The 18,797-nt window shown below is 47.4% G+C and overlaps 1 protein-coding gene across 2 annotated transcripts in view; it reads left to right on the top strand.

Moving 5' to 3' along the window:
• The first annotated feature begins 2,139 nt into the window (after nucleotides 1-2,139).
• Nucleotides 2,140-18,797, top strand: part of CDC42SE2 (CDC42 small effector 2) — a 114,433-nt gene continuing 97,775 nt past the window's right edge. Inside the window, exon 1 of one of the 2 annotated variants that reach the window (XM_073575346.1) lies at nucleotides 2,140-2,161. The gene's annotated coding sequence lies outside the window, so the exon portion shown is untranslated. Of the gene's footprint in view, nucleotides 2,162-7,494; nucleotides 7,907-18,797 lie in introns of those variants that run through there. The other variant, XM_073575345.1, reaches the window with a different exon arrangement.

Genomic DNA, 18,797 nt, shown 5'->3' with positions numbered 1-18,797 from the left:
GCGTCCGATCTGAATTCCAGACAATTTTGCATTGAAAAAGTCAAACAGCGCTCCTTACATTCTGAGCTCTGCCATGCGCCGAAACAGTCGTTCCCCCCACATATCAGGTATCAGCGTACTCAGGACAAATTGCATAATAACTTTTGCAGTCCAATTTCTCCTGTTACCCTTGGTAAAATAAAAAAAATTGAACCTGAAGTACTTTTTTTGTGAAAAAAAGTTAGATGTTCATTTTTTTTTAAATATTCAAAAAAATTCCTGTGACGCACCTAAAGGGTTAATAAACTTCTTGAATGTGGTTTTGAGCACCTTAAGGGGTGCAGTTTTTAGAATGGTGTCACTTTTGGGTATTTTCTATCATGTAGACCCCTCAAAGTGACCTCAAATGTGATGTGGTCCTAAAAATAAAATGGTGTTGTAAAAATGAGAAATCGCTGGTCAACTTTTAACCCTTATAACTTCCTAACAAAAAAAAATTTTGGTTCCAAAATTGTGCTGATGTAAAGTAAACATGTGGGAAATGTTAGTTATCAAGTTTTTTGTGTGCCATATCTCTGTGATTTAAGGGCATAAAAATTCAAAGTTGGAAAATTGCGAAATTTTCAAAATTTTTGCCAAATTTCCGTTTTTCTCACAAATAAATGCAAGTTATTTGAATGAAATATTACCACTAGCATGAAAACAATGTCAGAATCACCGGGATCCATGGAAGCGTTCCAGAGTTATGACCTCATAAAGGTACAGTGGTCAGAATTGTAAAAATTGGCCCGGTCATGAACGTGCAAACCACCCTTGGGGGTGAAGGGGTTAATGGTTCAATGGGCTGAAATGAGGAAAATGTGTGTGTGTTTGTCGCAAGCTACATGGATGGTTCGTGTGGGGTCCAAGTTTTTTTTGCACCCATTGGCTTGCATTGGAGAGTCTCGGACGATATACGTGTACAATCGTAGCATGCTGCGATTATACACATGCATCGAATACGCCTGAGAAAAAACACAGTGATGGGAGCTGCCCCATTGACTAACACTGGTCTGAGCACTATGCAATGTTTTCTAGCATAGCACTCGTCCGTATTCTGTGGTAGTGTGACCCCGGCCTAAGGAAAAGAATAGCTGTAGCTCTAAAAAGGACGTTTGGTTTTAGCTTGCAGCAGCAAGGACTGCAAAGCAATAAACCTTGCCTATATGGCTCTAAGGCTAAACCATCCCTTCTCCAGCAGCTATCCCCACTAATAAAGCCTACCCATAAAGACTATGCACTAAGTGCAAGGACTGCCAATCACTATATGGAGGGACTGCAATACCTCCTGGAAGACACGAATAGGAGGGCCTCAGAAAAGATTTCTTTCCCATTATAAAGGAGTGGGACTCCTTTATAAAGTATGTACGATGAGAAAGGGCTAGTATACATATATGTTTTTAAGATAATTGTAGAGGTAGACCTCATACACATCCTGTAAAAAAATATGTAGTAGGGCATCATACACACTGTGGAAAAATTAAGAGCGAGGGTTAGATCATGACCCTGTAGATATAATGGAGGAGGACATGAAATATTATAAAACAAGAACCTTATATCCTTATTTGGGTGGGAAGGGGTGCATGGGAATACACCAGAAAAAAAGGAACATTTTAATTAACTTAATGCTCTGCTGCTGTCATCCATTGGGATTGAGACGTCTGGGCTAATCTACACCTTGTTGATTTTGTAGCCTATTTTCATTTGACAGGTGGATTTGCCTATCAGCAGATGACGCCTACCTATTACCGGCAGAATATGCAAGGAACTAGAGCTGAATGACAAAATAGCGTGAGCATTACTGTAGAAGGTGGCGAGGTAGGTTCCCACACCATGTGATAAATAAAAAGAACCTGGCACTCAACTTAATGCTGTGAAAGGTTGATTTTATTTGTAGTACTTAACAAAGTTTCGCGATGTGAATTCCCTTGCTCAGACTTCTGAGCCGGTGCTCCCTCTGGTGGTTACTGGGAGTAGTGGAGCTGGCCAGTCTGATGGAAGTTTGCCACCTGACGATGATGATTGGGAATCTGGGATTACTGGCTGGAGCATATAAGTGATCAGGCTTCCCTTAGTGGTTGCTGGTGATTTCCTCCTTGGGCATTTGGAGTTCTTTTGTCTCCTGCCTGATCTGCATGGTTGAGTTAAGTGATTCTTTTGCTAATCCTTTGCATCTAATCTGGTTATGTCTTTTTTTGCTTTCTGTTTTGTTGCGAGGGTTCAGTGTACTCCCTGCTGGGGGCAGCGCTAGGCCCCGTTCCATATGTTATAGCTTGCGTCAGTTTCTTCAGTCCCCTGTTGTATTAGTATCTTTTGCTTTGCTTCCAGTTCACGCCAGAGTGCTGATCTAGCGGGGATGAGGTCATATGGCCTCAGGTTTTTTGTATATCAGATGTGTTGGATTTTTTAGGGTTTTTGCGTGATTGCAGACAGTATCTTTTCTGTTCTGTCTTATATAGACAGCTTGGGCCACACCATTTGCTCAGTCTATTTTTCTACCTATGTTTGTGTTTCATCTTGTCTCACCGACAATATATGTTTGGGGGCTGTCTATTCCTTTGAGGATCTGCTCTGGGGCAGTTTAGATTTCACCTTTCTGGGTTTAGGCTTAGTCACCAGGACCTTCTTCAGTTACTACAAAAGTTAAAAATGAACACAGAATAAGAATATACACAAAATGTGAAACAAAAATAAAGTATGTACAAAGAGAAATAGTCATTGGAAATGTTATAAACATCATATGCAGATAGCACCATAGGTGTCACGTCACCGTCGGACACGGGGGCTGGTATTCCTGCCTCGGTCACTGGGAAGCATCGGACTGTCACGTCGCCATCGGACTCGGGGGCTAGCGTTCCTGCCTCGGCCTGTGCGAGGCACCAGACTCCTTCGACTGGTGGTACCGGCGATAGGAGGGCTATGTCCTCATGTGGTCCCTCTCCTTTGACGCGTGCCTCTGTTGTTGGGCATCGCCGTCTTTCTCCTGTGGGTGAAGGTGGTGACAGAGAAGGGGCCCCTGCGTAGGAGTCTGGTGGGCGCAGGCTTCGCTCTTCTGTCAGAGGTGAAGGTGTTGGTGCATCTCCATCTGGCCTGGTTCTGGGGGCGGTCCAGATTAGGTCATCAGGCTGTGAGCCTGTGAGGGATAGCCGTATCCTTCAAATACTTTGGAGCCTGTCCTGCAGGCCACCAGATATAGTCTTGGTTTCCTCTACAGCCTGACGATTTTGTACCTCTGCTGTTCTCCCGGTTTATGACACTCACCTTAGCCTGGATTTTGACTATGCTTTAGCCTGCCGATTTTGTACCTCTGTTGCTCTCCCAGTTTATGACTCTGACCTTAGCCTGAATTTTGACTTTGCTTCAGCCTGACGATTTTGTACCTCTGCTGCCACCTGGTTTTGACTTGGATTCCTGACTACTCATTCGGTCCCGTTTATTAATCCCTTCCTGGCGACCGTCCTGCTCCGGTCCGCTGCTCTCATAGGCAGCTACCCCTTGGGCTCCGCTGTAATTCCAGATCTCTGTATAGGGGTAAAGGGTCTCAGGGTTTCTCGGGCTGCTGTCTTACTTGCAGCTCAGACTCACACCAGACGGACGTCACAATAGGACAAAGTGGTATAGGACGCGTAAGATGCGTGAATATATAATAGGAATGAAAGAATATGTCATACCGTACTGGTAGTTAAATGGAAGTGTGGCGGTATTTAGATCGTAGTTCCATTTGACGGCTTCTGAAATGAAGGGTGTTGATTTTATTGGTTGGTAAAGGGAATTAATAGAAAATATATACTATATTGGTACCTACCTAGCTAGAAATAATGATGCCCCAATTCATTAAACAGAAGTGCGGGCTGAAAGAAGATATAAAGTTGTGTGATATTAGCAGAGTAAATTGTATCCATTGTGGTCCTCACATATATTAGGCAGAAGCCGCCTCTGGGGAGTATATATATATATATATATATATATATATATATATATATATATATATATATCAAATGGTTTTGTGCATAATATAAAGTGTTACCTGGAATAGCACGGGTATATGTGTCTGGACTCGGTATCCACCGCTTGTCTGGAGGCATGGACCTTGTGTGTTGTAGAAGAAAGTTAAATGGTGAAGGGGGGTGTAAGAAGATGAGCCAAGACAGAGTCAGCGGTTCCCTGTACACTTTGGTGCCGGAACTATCGGGATTGTCACCACTGTTGCCGGGGGATGATTCTTCTGAGTGGGGAGGACCTTTGTACTGGATAGCAGGGGGCATGGGGAGATAAAGGGGGCTGAGCGCGGGAACGGGGGAGATTTGGCGGGAAGGCGACAGGAGAACAAGGAGAAGGTTGACTCCCTCCCCACTGCTCCGACTGCTAATGCCTCATCCTTTAGGGTGTGTGCACACGCTGCGGATTTTTCCGTGCAGATTTTGCAATTAGCCTGCAATTTTCCCCTGCGGTTTGTCACCTCTACAATGGAGCAGGTGTAAAACCGCAGCGGAATCCGCACAAAGAAGTGATATGCTGTGGTTTTGAAACCGCAGCAAATCCGCGCAGAAAAATCCGCACCGTTTTTACTGCAGTCTTTGTTTTCCATAGAGTATAAAGGTACTGTACACAACAGCAAAAACTGCTGTGAATCCGCAGGGCCAATACCGCTGCAGATCCGCAGCAGAATCAGCAGCGTGTGCACACACCCTAAGTCCCCTGCGGATTGACTCACCAACGAACTGTGTCCTGACTGAGCTTCCCCCGGAAATTCCCGTACCTTTCAGACCCCGACGCTCGATGGAGTATCAAGCACACTCGCTCATCACTAGTGGAGATGTGTGTTTTTGTTACTAGTCACAGATCAAAAATTCTATGGATCAGTGAAAAACTTTGCCAGCACTCTGATAACATCCTAATTGTACCAGTGTGCGGTCCACATTCACGGACTGTTTGATAGGAGAAGCTTGAGAAACCTCTAGTTTATTTTGCATATGAGATAAACTGACAAAACTCTGATGAAAATCTAATCCAAAACATCCATGACGATCAGTCTGTGTTTTTCATATACGTTAAAAAAAGGGAAGTCTGAATTTGGCTTTAGGCCGGGATCACACATGCGAGAAACTCGGACAAATCTCGCATCTTAAGGGTATGTGTCCACAGGGTGTATGGCAAGCGCTTTGGACGCAGTGGACATCCGGCTCCTCCCAAAGCGCTGCCCCCTTTTGTACGCGCGGAGATTCCACCTGTGCTCATTGAGCACAGGCGAAATCATCACACCCTATACATAGACTGTGTTATTTATCTTGCGGAGAATGAGCGTCTTCGAAAGACAAATAGACATGCTGCGGTCTATAAAGACGTGCCGCATGTCCGCTTACGCGGGTGTGCCTCCTACATGTTTGTACGCATAGTGGAGCTGGGATTTCATAAAATCCCCTCCACTCTGCTGTAACATCTGGACGCTGCAGATTAGACGCTGCGGCTGTACGCAGCGTCCCATGCGCAGCAAGTACTGAAGTAATACGCCCCGTGGAAACATACCCTAATACCCAGCACTGCCGCCTGAACTCAGATCGGAGCGTGCGGCTGCAGAGAAATACATCTTCTCTAGTATTAGCTATCCCTCCTAGCTTTGTGTCATCAGCAAATTTAATCAGTTTACCCTCAATTCCTTCATCTAAATCGTTGATAAATATGTTGAACAATACAGGGCCCAGGACAGAGCCCTGTGGTACCCCACTTGAGACATTCTTCCAACTGGATGTGCAGCCATTTACGACCACTCTTTGGGTCCGATCACTAAGCCAGTTATGAATCCACCTAACAGTTGCCTTGTCCATTCCATACTTAGTCATTTTTTCAATAAGGATTGTATGAGATACTTTGTCAAATGCTTTGCTGAAGTCAAGATATACTATACAGTATCTACAGCATTTCCCTGATCCATCCACTCATGAGGAAAGGATGGGAGAACATATGACTGGAGCCAGGAATGAGATACACGGGGCCAGGATGGGGGATATTATTACCATAGAGTCTAATTAAGGGATATTATTACTGCAGTGATGTATTTATTTTATTTTTTTGAGGATACTGTTTTAAATGGGGGGCAAGTCCAGTTACTGTGCAGAGCAACACTATGTTGCATTTTTTTGTTCATCTGGTGTAGTGTAGAAGTTGGGAAAAAAATTAAGTTATGTGTTCTGAAAGCGGAGCTCTAGATAACTGTGTTATTTCCTGCCGAGACGAGCCCTGGCTGGAAGACGTGATGGCGGTCTGTGCTGGATGAAGATGAAAAGCGAAGCTGAAGGACTTCACCTAGAGACGTCACTGGTGAGTCAGTGTGTTACCTGTACACTGACACTATACATTGTATACAGAATTCCTGTGTACAATGTCACCAGTGATCACTGTATTACCTGTACACTGACACTATATACAGAGCTCCTGTGTATAATGTCACTGGTGATCACTTTATTACTTGTACACAGACACTGTATACTAATACAGATCTCCTGGTATAATGCAACTTATGGTGATAGTATTTTTTTTACTAATGATCAGTATTGTACTATTCAGTCACCATGTGGTGGTAATATGTGGTCTGGTCATGGTGTGGTGGGTGGTATTTGTCCCTTGCATGTGCTATTATTCGGTCACTGTGGTGGTAATATGTGGTATTATTGGTCACCATGTGGTGGTAATATGTGGTTTGGACATGGTGTGGTGTTTGTCCCTTGTATGTGATATTATTTGGTCACTGTGGTGGTAATATGTAGTCTGATCATGGTGTGGCTGTATTTGTTCCTTGTATGTGGTATTACCGGTCACCATGTGGTGGTAATATGTGGTCTAGACATGGAGCGGTGGTATTTGTCCCTATGGATGTGATATTATTGGTCATTTTAAAAATTGAAAAATAAATAAAAATATACCTAAATTGTATTGGATACTTTAACAAATGATTAATAAGTTAGAGTAGAGTAGGGTCTGGCCAAAAGAGTCTACCTTGTGGTGGCAGATTAAAAAAAATCTTTTGGCCAAAACAAGAGCTGCTGGCTGTGACCTGGTGATGGGAACTGTTAATGTGTGATTGGTGAGAAGTGGAGATTTTCCAAGAGAGAGCGGTGGGACTGTGGACAGTTCGAGGGGTGGAGCCTCAAGGGTGCCCCGAAAATGATGCCAGTATGGGGCCCCGAAATTCCTAGTGGCAGCCCCGAGGGTAATTGTACAGCATGCGGAGACCGTCAAGAGCACTCAGCTGCATTTAGGAACCAGCTAGAGCTGTCCGAATCAGCGCCTTATGGTGGACCATGGCTGCCATCTGCGGACATTAAATATCCCAGAAGCATTACATTCTCTCGAAATACTGTCCTCTCATGGTGCATGTGGGTGGTTCATATATGGGCAGATCCACTGGAAATCCCACAAGATCCTTGTGTTTTCCTTACAGAATGATGGATCTATTGTGGATAGGAATGCTAGAAAGGAAGAAGTAACCAGTGGAGGCCATCATGGCAGCCTGCACAGCCCCAAGAGATGAGTGCAGGGTGGCAGGTACCCCTCAGAGCTGGGCAGTGGTCCCCACGGCTGCGCTGCCCTGTGCCGCCACCTGTGGCCGCTCGGTGTGAGGTGCTGCCCGCGCTTTGTCTCCTCCTCCCTGCAGCTCTGATCACTCACACACCGAGGAAGGAGGGGGAGATGTGAAGCCATTCAATTCCTCTCCAGCAGCAGCCATCTTCACTTCCTCCTCCCGCTACATATCAGTGATATCTGCCCGGCTCCGCTGCTGTATCCCCGGCGGGGCGGGAGGTGACCCGGAATAGTGGAGGAAGAGGAGCCCAGGAATTCCCCGGCCATCCATCATAGCCGCACAGCGGGGTGACGAGAGGACAGCGGACCGGTGAGTGCATCAGCCGGCAGGGGAGGACGAATCGCGGTGTGTCCCGGGAGCGGCGGGCATCAGCTGCTCATCACTGCCGGCCTGCACGGTGGGCTGTCACCCGGGCAGCTGTGGACGCTGGGTCATCACCTCTGCTCCATGGCCATTCATGTGGGAGATGGCTGCTGGCTGGATAGCAGATGATTGATCCTGGACGGTTGTGTACAGAGTGTGTATGTATATAATATACACACATATATAGAAGCAGCGGAGGGCAGTGTGCCGGTACCGTGCATTACACTGTGCACATCTCCCACCTGTGCCTCCTCCAGTTGCTGCAGCCCTGTCCTGTGCAGGCCTCTATCACCAGTGATGTGTGTGTACATTATATACCCCCTGTGTCCTGTGCAGGCCTCTATCACCAGTGATGTGTGTGTACATTATATACCCCCTGTGTCCTGTGCAGGCCTCTATCACCAGTGATGTGTGTGTACATTATATACCCCCTGTGTCCTGTGCAGGCCTCTATCACCAGTGATGTGTGTGTACATTATATACCCCCTGTGTCCTGTGCAGGCCTCTATCACCAGTGATGTGTGTGTACATTATATACCCCCTGTGTCCTGTGCAGGCCTCTATCACCAGTGATGTGTGTACATTATATACCCCCTGTGTCCTGTGCAGGCCTCTATCACCAGTGATGTGTGTGTACATTATATACACCCCTGTGTCCTGTGCAGGCCTCTATCACCAGTGATGTGTGTGTACATTATATACCCCCTGTGTCCTGTGCAGGCCTCTATCACCAGTGATGTGTGTGTACATTATATACCCCCTGTGTCCTGTGCAGGCCTCTATCACCAGTGATGTGTGTGTACATTATATACCCCCCTGTGTCCTGTGCAGGCCTCTATCACCAGTGATGTGTGTGTACATTATATACCCCCTGTGTCCTGTGCAGGCCTCTATCACCAGTGATGTGTGTGTACATTATATACCCCCTGTGTCCTGTGCAGGCCTCTATCACCAGTGATGTGTGTGTACATTATATACCCCCTGTGTCCTGTGCAGGCCTCTATCACCAGTGATGTGTGTACATTATATACCCCCTGTGTCCTGTGCAGGCCTCTATCACCAGTGATGTGTGTGTACATTATATACACCCCTGTGTCCTGTGCAGGCCTCTATCACCAGTGATGTGTGTGTACATTATATACCCCCTGTGTCCTGTGCAGGCCTCTATCACCAGTGATGTGTGTGTACATTATATACCCCCTGTGTCCTGTGCAGGCCTCTATCACCAGTGATGTGTGTGTACATTATATACCCCCTGTGTCCTGTGCAGGCCTCTATACACCAGTGATGTGTGTGTACATTATATACCCCCTGTGTCGGCCTCTATACACCAGTGATGTGTGTGTACATTATATACACCCCCCTGTGTCCTGTGCAGGCCTCTATCACCAGTGATGTGTGTGTACATTATATACACCCCTGTGTCCTGTGCAGGCCTCTATCACCAGTGATGTGTGTGTACATTATATACCCCCTGTGTCCTGTGCAGGCCTCTATCACCAGTGATGTGTGTGTACATTATATACCCCCCTGTGTCCTGTGCAGGCCTCTATCACCAGTGATGTGTGTGTACATTATATACACCCCTGTGTCCTGTGCAGGCCTCTATCACCAGTGATGTGTGTGTACATTATATACCCCCTGTGTCCTGTGCAGGCCTCTATCACCAGTGATGTGTGTGTACATTATATACCCCCTGTGTCCTGTGCAGGCCTCTATCACCAGTGATGTGTGTGTACATTATATACACCCCTGTGTCCTGTGCAGGCCTCTATCACCAGTGATGTGTGTGTACATTATATACCCCCTGTGTCCTGTGCAGGCCTCTATCACCAGTGATGTGTGTGTACATTATATACCCCCTGTGTCCTGTGCAGGCCTCTATCACCAGTGATGTGTGTGTACATTATATACCCCCTGTGTCCTGTGCAGGCCTCTATCACCAGTGATGTGTGTGTACATTATATACCCCCTGTGTCCTGTGCAGGCCTCTATCACCAGTGATGTGTGTGTACATTATATACCCCCTGTGTCCTGTGCAGGCCTCTATCACCAGTGATGTGTGTGTACATTATATACCCCCTGTGTCCTGTGCAGGCCTCTATCACCAGTGATGTGTGTGTACATTATATACCCCCTGTGTCCTGTGCAGGCCTCTATCACCAGTGATGTGTGTGTACATTATATACACCCCTGTGTCCTGTGCAGGCCTCTATCACCAGTGATGTGTGTGTACATTATATACCCCCTGTGTCCTGTGCAGGCCTCTATCACCAGTGATGTGTGTGTACATTATATACACCCCTGTGTCCTGTGCAGGCCTCTATCACCAGTGATGTGTGTGTACATTATATACCCCCCTGTGTCCTGTGCAGGCCTCTATCACCAGTGATGTGTGTGTACATTATATACCCCCTGTGTCCTGTGCAGGCCTCTATCACCAGTGATGTGTGTGTACATTATATACACCCCTGTGTCCTGTGCAGGCCTCTATCACCAGTGATGTGTGTGTACATTATATACACCCCTGTGTCCTGTGCAGGCCTCTATCACCAGTGATGTGTGTGTACATTATATACCCCCTGTGTCCTGTGCAGGCCTCTATCACCAGTGATGTGTGTGTACATTATATACACCCCTGTGTCCTGTGCAGGCCTCTATCACCAGTGATGTGTGTGTACATTATATACCCCCTGTGTCGGCCTCTATACACCAGTGATGTGTGTGCATTATATACCCCCTGTGTCCTGTGCAGGCCTCTATCACCAGTGATGTGTGTGTACATTATATACCCCCTGTGTCCTGTGCAGGCCTCTATCACCAGTGATGTGTGTGTACATTATATACACCCCTGTGTCCTGTGCAGGCCTCTATCACCAGTGATGTGTGTGCATTATATACCCCCTGTATCCTGTGCAGGCCTCTATCACCAGTGATGTGTGTGTACATTATATACCCCCTGTATCCTGTGCAGGCCTCTATCACCAGTGATGTGTGTGTGTGTACATTATATACACCCCTGTGTCCTGTGCAGGCCTCTATCACCAGTGATGTGTGTGTACATTATATACACCCCTGTGTCCTGTGCAGGCCTCTATCACCAGTGATGTGTGTGTACATTATATACCCCCTGTATCCTGTGCAGGCCTCTATCACCAGTGATGTGTGTGTGTACATTATATACCCCCTGTGTCCTGTGCAGGCCTCTATCACCAGTGATGTGTGTACATTATATACACCCCTGTGTCCTGTGCAGGCCTCTATCACCAGTGATGTGTGTACATTATATACCCCCTGTGTCCTGTGCAGGCCTCTATCACCAGTGATGTGTGTGTACATTATATACCCCCTGTGTCCTGTGCAGGCCTCTATCACCAGTGATGTGTGTGTACATTATATACCCCCTGTGTCCTGTGCAGGCCTCTATACACCAGTGATGTGTGTGTACATTATATACCCCCTGTGTCCTGTGCAGGCCTCTATACACCAGTGATGTGTGTGTACATTATATACCCCCTGTGTCCTGTGCAGGCCTCTATCACCAGTGATGTGTGTGTACATTATATACCCCCTGTGTCCTGTGCAGGCCTCTATCACCAGTGATGTGTGTGTACATTATATACCCCCTGTGTCCTGTGCAGGCCTCTATACACCAGTGATGTGTGTGTACATTATATACCCCCTGTGTCCTGTGCAGGCCTCTATACACCAGTGATGTGTGTGTACATTATATACCCCCTGTGTCCTGTGCAGGCCTCTATACACCAGTGATGTGTGTGTGTACATTATATACCCCCTGTGTCCTGTGCAGGCCTCTACACACCAGTGATGTGTGTGTACATTATATACCCCCTGTGTCCTGTGCAGGCCTCTATACACCAGTGATGTGTGTGTACATTATATACCCCCCTGTGTCCTGTGCAGGCCTCTATACACCAGTGATGTGTGTGTACATTATATACCCCCCTGTGTCCTGTGCAGGCCTCTATCACCAGTGATGTGTGTGTACATTATATACCCCCTGTGTCGGCCTCTATACACCAGTGATGTGTGTGTACATTATATACACCCCCCTGTGTCCTGTGCAGGCCTCTATACACCAGTGATGTGTGTGTACATTATATACCCCCCTGTGTCCTGTGCAGGCCTCTATACACCAGTGATGTGTGTGTACATTATATACCCCCTGTGTCCTGTGCAGGCCTCTATCACCAGTGATGTGTGTGTACATTATATACCCCCCTGTGTCCTGTGCAGGCCTCTATCACCAGTGATGTGTGTGTACATTATATACCCCCTGTGTCCTGTGCAGGCCTCTATCACCAGTGATGTGTGTGTACATTATATACCCCCTGTGTCCTGTGCAGGCCTCTATCACCAGTGATGTGTGTGTACATTATATACCCCCTGTGTCCTGTGCAGGCCTCTATCACCAGTGATGTGTGTGTACATTATATACCCCCTGTGTCCTGTGCAGGCCTCTATCACCAGTGATGTGTGTGTACATTATATACCCCCTGTGTCCTGTGCAGGCCTCTATCACCAGTGATGTGTGTGTACATTATATACCCCCTGTGTCCTGTGCAGGCCTCTATCACCAGTGATGTGTGTGTACATTATATACCCCCTGTGTCCTGTGCAGGCCTCTATCACCAGTGATGTGTGTGTACATTATATACACCCCTGTGTCCTGTGCAGGCCTCTATCACCAGTGATGTGTGTGTACATTATATACCCCCTGTGTCCTGTGCAGGCCTCTATCACCAGTGATGTGTGTGTACATTATATACACCCCTGTGTCCTGTGCAGGCCTCTATCACCAGTGATGTGTGTGTACATTATATACCCCCTGTGTCCTGTGCAGGCCTCTATCACCAGTGATGTGTGTACATTATATACCCCCCTGTGTCCTGTGCAGGCCTCTATCACCAGTGATGTGTGTGTACATTATATACCCCCTGTGTCCTGTGCAGGCCTCTATCACCAGTGATGTGTGTGTACATTATATACACCCCTGTGTCCTGTGCAGGCCTCTATCACCAGTGATGTGTGTGTACATTATATACCCCCTGTGTCTGCCTCTATACACCAGTGATGTGTGTGCATTATATACCCCCTGTGTCCTGTGCAGGCCTCTATCACCAGTGATGTGTGTGTACATTATATACCCCCTGTGTCCTGTGCAGGCCTCTATCACCAGTGATGTGTGTGTACATTATATACACCCCTGTGTCCTGTGCAGGCCTCTATCACCAGTGATGTGTGTGCATTATATACCCCCTGTATCCTGTGCAGGCCTCTATCACCAGTGATGTGTGTGTACATTATATACCCCCTGTATCCTGTGCAGGCCTCTATCACCAGTGATGTGTGTGTGTGTACATTATATACACCCCTGTGTCCTGTGCAGGCCTCTATCACCAGTGATGTGTGTGTACATTATATACACCCCTGTGTCCTGTGCAGGCCTCTATCACCAGTGATGTGTGTGTACATTATATACCCCCTGTATCCTGTGCAGGCCTCTATCACCAGTGATGTGTGTGTGTACATTATATACCCCCTGTGTCCTGTGCAGGCCTCTATCACCAGTGATGTGTGTACATTATATACACCCCTGTGTCCTGTGCAGGCCTCTATCACCAGTGATGTGTGTACATTATATACCCCCTGTGTCCTGTGCAGGCCTCTATCACCAGTGATGTGTGTGTACATTATATACCCCCTGTGTCCTGTGCAGGCCTCTATCACCAGTGATGTGTGTGTACATTATATACCCCCTGTGTCCTGTGCAGGCCTCTATCACCAGTGATGTGTGTGTACATTATATACCCCCTGTGTCCTGTGCAGGCCTCTATCACCAGTGATGTGTGTATACATTATATACCCCCTGTGTCCTGTGCAGGCCTCTATCACCAGTGATGTGTGTGTACATTATATACCCCCTGTGTCCTGTGCAGGCCTCTATACACCAGTAATGTGTGTGTACATTATATACCCCCTGTGTTCTGTGCAGGCCTCTATCACCAGTGATGTGTGTGTACGTTATATACCCCCTGTGTCCTGTGCAGGCCTCTATCACCAGTGATGTGTGTGTACATTATATACCCCCTGTGTCCTGTGCAGGCCTCTATCACCAGTGATGTGTGTGTACATTATATACCCCCTGTGTCCTGTGCAGGCCTCGATCACCAGTGATGTGTGTGTACATTATATACCCCCTGTGTCCTGTGCAGGCCTCTATCACCAGTGATGTGTGTGTACATTATATACCCCCCTGTGTCCTGTGCAGGCCTCTATCACCAGTGATGTGTGTGTACATTATATACCCCCCTGTGTCCTGTGCAGGCCTCTTATCACCAGTAATGTGTGTGTACATTATATACACCCCCCTGTGTCCTGTGCAGGCCTCTTATCACCAGTGATGTGTGTGTTCATTATATACCCCCTGTGTCCTGTGCAGGCCTCTATACACGAGTGATGTGTGTGTACATTATATACCCCCTGTGTCCTGTGCAGGCCTCTATACACCAGTGATGTGTGTGTACATTATATACCCCCTGTGTCCTGTGCAGGCCTCTATACACCAGTGATGTGTGTGTACATTATATACCCCCTGTGTCCTGTGCAGGCCTCTATACACCAGTGATGTGTGTGTGTACATTATATACCCCCTGTGTCCTGTGCAGGCCTCTACACACCAGTGATGTGTGTGTACATTATATACCCCCTGTGTCCTGTGCAGGCCTCTATACACCAGTGATGTGTGTGTACATTATATACCCCCCTGTGTCCTGTGCAGGCCTCTATACACCAGTGATGTGTGTGTACATTATATACCCCCCTGTGTCCTGTGCAGGCCTCTATCACCAGTGATGTGTGTGTACATTATATACCCCCTGTGTCGGCCTCTATACACCAGTGATGTGTGTGTACATTATATACACCCCCCTGTGTCCTGTGCAGGCCTCTATACACCAGTGATGTGTGTGTACATTATATACCCCCCTGTGTCCTGTGCAGGCCTCTATACACCAGTGATGTGTGTGTACATTATATACCCCCTGTGTCGGCCTCTATACACCAGTGATGTGTGTGTACATTATATACACCCCCCTGTGTCCTGTGCAGGCCTCTATACACCAGTGATGTGTGTGTACATTATATACCCCCCTGTGTCCTGTGCAGGCCTCTATACACCAGTGATGTGTGTGTACATTATATACCCCCTGTGTCCTGTGCAGGCCTCTATACACCAGTGATGTGTGTGTACATTATATACACCCCCCTGTGTCCTGTGCAGGCCTCTATACACCAGTGATGTGTGTGTGTACATTATATACCCCCTGTGTCCTGTGCAGGCCTCTATACACCAGTGATGTGTGTGTACATTATATACCCCCTGTGTCGGCCTCTATACACCAGTGATGTGTGTGTACATTATATACACCCCCCTGTGTCCTGTGCAGGCCTCTATACACCAGTGATGTGTGTGTACATTATATACCCCCCTGTGTCCTGTGCAGGCCTCTATACACCAGTGATGTGTGTGTACATTATATACCCCCTGTGTCCTGTGCAGGCCTCTATCACCAGTGATGTGTGTGTACATTATATACCCCCTGTGTCGGCCTCTATACACCAGTGATGTGTGTGTACATTATATACACCCCCCTGTGTCCTGTGCAGGCCTCTATACACCAGTGATGTGTGTGTACATTATATACCCCCTGTGTCGGCCTCTATACACCAGTGATGTGTGTGTACATTATATACACCCCCCTGTGTCCTGTGCAGGCCTCTATACACCAGTGATGTGTGTGTACATTATATACCCCCTGTGTCCTGTGCAGGCCTCTATACACCAGTGATGTGTGTGTACATTATATACACCCCCCTGTGTCCTGTGCAGGCCTCTATACACCAGTGATGTGTGTGTACATTATATACCCCCCTGTGTCCTGTGCAGGCCTCTATACACCAGTGATGTGTGTGTACATTATATACCCCCCTGTGTCCTGTGCAGGCCTCTATACACCAGTGATGTGTGTGTACATTATATACCCCCTGTGTCCTGTGCAGGCCTCTATACACCAGTGATGTGTGTGTACATTATATACCCCCCTGTGTCCTTTGCAGGCCTCTATACACCAGTGATGTGTGTGTACATTATATACCCCCCTGTGTCCTGTGCAGGCCTCTATCACCAGTGATGTGTGTGTACATTATATACCCCCTGTGTCGGCCTCTATACACCAGTGATGTGTGTGTACATTATATACACCCCCCTGTGTCCTGTGCAGGCCTCTATACACCAGTGATGTGTGTGTACATTATATACCCCCCTGTGTCCTGTGCAGGCCTCTATACACCAGTGATGTGTGTGTACATTATATACCCCCTGTGTCCTGTGCAGGCCTCTATCACCAGTGATGTGTGTGTACATTATATACCCCCTGTGTCCTGTGCAGGCCTCTATCACCAGTGATGTGTGTGCATTATATACCCCCCTGTGTCCTGTGCAGGCCTCTATCACCAGTGATGTGTGTGTGTGTGTACATTATATACCCCCTGTGTCCTGTGCAGGCCTCTATACACCAGTGATGTGTGTGTACATTATATACCCCCTGTGTCCTGTGCAGGCCTCTATACACCAGTGATGTGTGTGTACATTATATACACCCCCCTGTGTCCTGTGCAGGCCTCTATCACCAGTGATGTGTGTGTACATTATATACCCCCTGTGTCCTGTGCAGGCCTCTATACACCAGTGATGTGTGTGTGTACATTATATACCCCCTGTGTCCTGTGCAGGCCTCTATACACCAGTGATGTGTGTGTACATTATATACCCCCCTGTGTCCTGTGCAGGCCTCTATACACCAGTGATGTGTGTGCACATTATATACCCCCTGTGTCCTGTGCAGGCCTCTATACACCAGTGATGTGTGTGTGTACATTATATACCCCCTGTGTCCTGTGCAGGCCTCTATACACCAGTGATGTGTGTGTGTACATTATATACCCCCTGTGTCCTGTGCAGGCCTCTATCACCAGTGATGTGTGTGTACATTATATACCCCCTGTGTCGGCCTCTATACACAAGTGATGTGTGTGTACATTATATACACCCCCCTGTGTCCTGTGCAGGCCTCTATACACCAGTGATGTGTGTGTACATTATATACCCCCCTGTGTCCTGTGCAGGCCTCTATACACCAGTGATGTGTGTACATTATATACCCCCTGTGTCCTGTGCAGGCCTCTATCACCAGTGATGTGTGTGTACATTATATACCCCCTGTGTCCTGTGCAGGCCTCTATACACCAGTGATGTGTGTGTGTACATTATATACCCCCTGTGTCCTGTGCAGGCCTCTATACACCAGTGATGTGTGTGTACATTATATACCCCCCTGTGTCCTGTGCAGGCCTCTATACACCAGTGATGTGTGTGCACATTATATACCCCCTGTGTCCTGTGCAGGCCTCTATACACCAGTGATGTGTGTGTGTACATTATATACCCCCTGTGTCCTGTGCAGGCCTCTATACACCAGTGATGTGTGTGTACATTATATACACCCCCCTGTGTCCTGTGCAGGCCTCTATCACCAGTGATGTGTGTGTACATTATATACCCCCTGTGTCCTGTGCAGGCCTCTATCACCAGTGATGTGTGTGTACATTATATACCCCCCTGTGTCCTGTGCAGGCCTCTATCACCAGTGATGTGTGTGTACATTATATACCCCCTGTGTCCTGTGCAGGCCTCTATACACCAGTGATGTGTGTGTGTACATTATATACCCCCTGTGTCCTGTGCAGGCCTCTATACACCAGTGATGTGTGTGTACATTATATACCCCCCTGTGTCCTGTGCAGGCCTCTATACACCAGTGATGTGTGTGCACATTATATACCCCCTGTGTCCTGTGCAGGCCTCTATACACCAGTGATGTGTGTGTGTACATTATATACCCCCTGTGTCCTGTGCAGGCCTCTATACACCAGTGATGTGTGTGTACATTATATACCCCCTGTGTCGGCCTCTATACACAAGTGATGTGTGTGTACATTATATACACCCCCCTGTGTCCTGTGCAGGCCTCTATACACCAGTGATGTGTGTACATTATATACCCCCTGTGTCCTGTGCAGGCCTCTATCACCAGTGATGTGTGTGTACATTATATACCCCCTGTGTCGGCCTCTATACACAAGTGATGTGTGTGTACATTATATACCCCCCTGTGTCCTGTGCAGGCCTCTATACACCAGTGATGTGTGTACATTATATACCCCCTGTGTCCTGTGCAGGCCTCTATCACCAGTGATGTGTGTGTACATTATATACCCCCCTGTGTCCTGTGCAGGCCTCTATCACCAGTGATGTGTGTGTACATTATATACCCCCTGTGTCCTGTGCAGGCCTCTATACACCAGTGATGTGTGTGTACATTATATACACCCCCCTGTGTCCTGTGCAGGCCTCTATACACCAGTGATGTGTGTGTACATTATATACCCCCCTGTGTCCTGTGCAGGCCTCTATACACCAGTGATGTGTGTGTACATTATATACCCCCTGTGTCCTGTGCAGGCCTCTATACACCAGTGATGTGTGTGTACATTATATACCCCCCTGTGTCCTTTGCAGGCCTCTATACACCAGTGATGTGTGTGTACATTATATACCCCCCTGTGTCCTGTGCAGGCCTCTATCACCAGTGATGTGTGTGTACATTATATACCCCCTGTGTCGGCCTCTATACACCAGTGATGTGTGTGTACATTATATACACCCCCCTGTGTCCTGTGCAGGCCTCTATACACC

Source organism: Dendrobates tinctorius, unplaced genomic scaffold, assembly GCF_039654945.1.
Source record: "Dendrobates tinctorius isolate UK_male_01 unplaced genomic scaffold, ASM3965494v1 ptg000044l, whole genome shotgun sequence".
Taxonomy (NCBI): Eukaryota; Metazoa; Chordata; class Amphibia; order Anura; family Dendrobatidae; genus Dendrobates; species Dendrobates tinctorius.
This window is presented reverse-complemented; position numbering and strand designations above follow the sequence as displayed.